Source organism: Cornus florida, unplaced genomic scaffold (assembly GCF_030987335.1).
Source record: "Cornus florida cultivar Cherokee Brave unplaced genomic scaffold, ASM3098733v1 CherokeeBrave_3.0.0_Hap2_Chr04, whole genome shotgun sequence".
Lineage (NCBI taxonomy): Eukaryota > Viridiplantae > Streptophyta > Magnoliopsida > Cornales > Cornaceae > Cornus > Cornus florida.
Genome location: NW_026775574.1, coordinates 79,075,370 through 79,076,270, shown reverse-complemented (window position 1 = coordinate 79,076,270; position 901 = coordinate 79,075,370). Strand labels below are relative to the sequence as shown.

Genomic DNA, 901 nt, shown 5'->3' with positions numbered 1-901 from the left:
TTTTGGTTGATCAAAAATTGATCAAACCTTTGAGATAATGATTTCATTTTGGCGGCAATTTCATTGGAATGGTTGACTTCATGTAAGCCAACACTCTTCCTACCACTAGAATTTCTACCATTCTTTGAAGATAAAGTACGATGCAAAGAATTTTCACTCATGCTCTCATAAAGACGCCACACGTCATCCTCATGCCTATCAATGTAAGAGCCACCCATGGAAACATCAACCATGCATTTGTAATTGTCCGATAAGCTCTCAAAGAAATATTAAACTAATTGCCATTTGGGCATGTCATGATGTGGACACTTCCTAAGCAATTCATTAAAGCGTTCCCATGCCTCATGAAATGTTTCTCCATCCCCATGTGAAAATTCTCGAATTAAGGTTCTCATGGCATTGGTCTTAGAAACTGGATAGTACTTCTTTAAAAACTCTTGTTGCATTTTCGCCCAAGAAGTTATTGAAAAGGCCTAAGATTGTTAAACCAATATTTTGCCTTGTCTTTAAGGGTGAATGGAAAAAATTTAAGCCTTAAGACCTCCTCCGGCATGTCCGTATATTTTACGGTGGAACATACTTCAAGAAACTCATCCAAATGCTTGTAAGGTTCTTCACTTGGAAGTCCATGATAATTAGGAAGCATTTGAATGGTTTGTGGCTTGATTTCATAATGGTGTGCTCTAAATGGTGGCAATTGAATGCATATGGGTGCCTTATATTCATTAGGCACATAGTGATCTCTTAAAGCAAGGGGAGGATTAGCAATTGGGGTGCAACATGGGCACCTTGGTTGCCTTGAATGATGGGAGGTGGTGGAGCATAGATTGGCCTTGGCATTCCCACTGGAACTTGGCCTTATTGTTGTGGTGGATGAACATATGGCCTTGGCATGCTTAAT

The 901-nt window shown here is 39.6% G+C and overlaps 1 non-coding gene across 1 annotated transcript; it reads left to right on the top strand.

The window, feature by feature from the left end:
• Positions 1-291: 291 nt before the first annotated feature.
• On the top strand, positions 292-398 carry LOC132305884 (small nucleolar RNA R71). The gene has a single exon (XR_009481730.1). It is a non-coding gene; the product is annotated as a small nucleolar RNA R71 (small nucleolar RNA).
• The last annotated feature ends 503 nt before the right edge of the window (positions 399-901 follow it).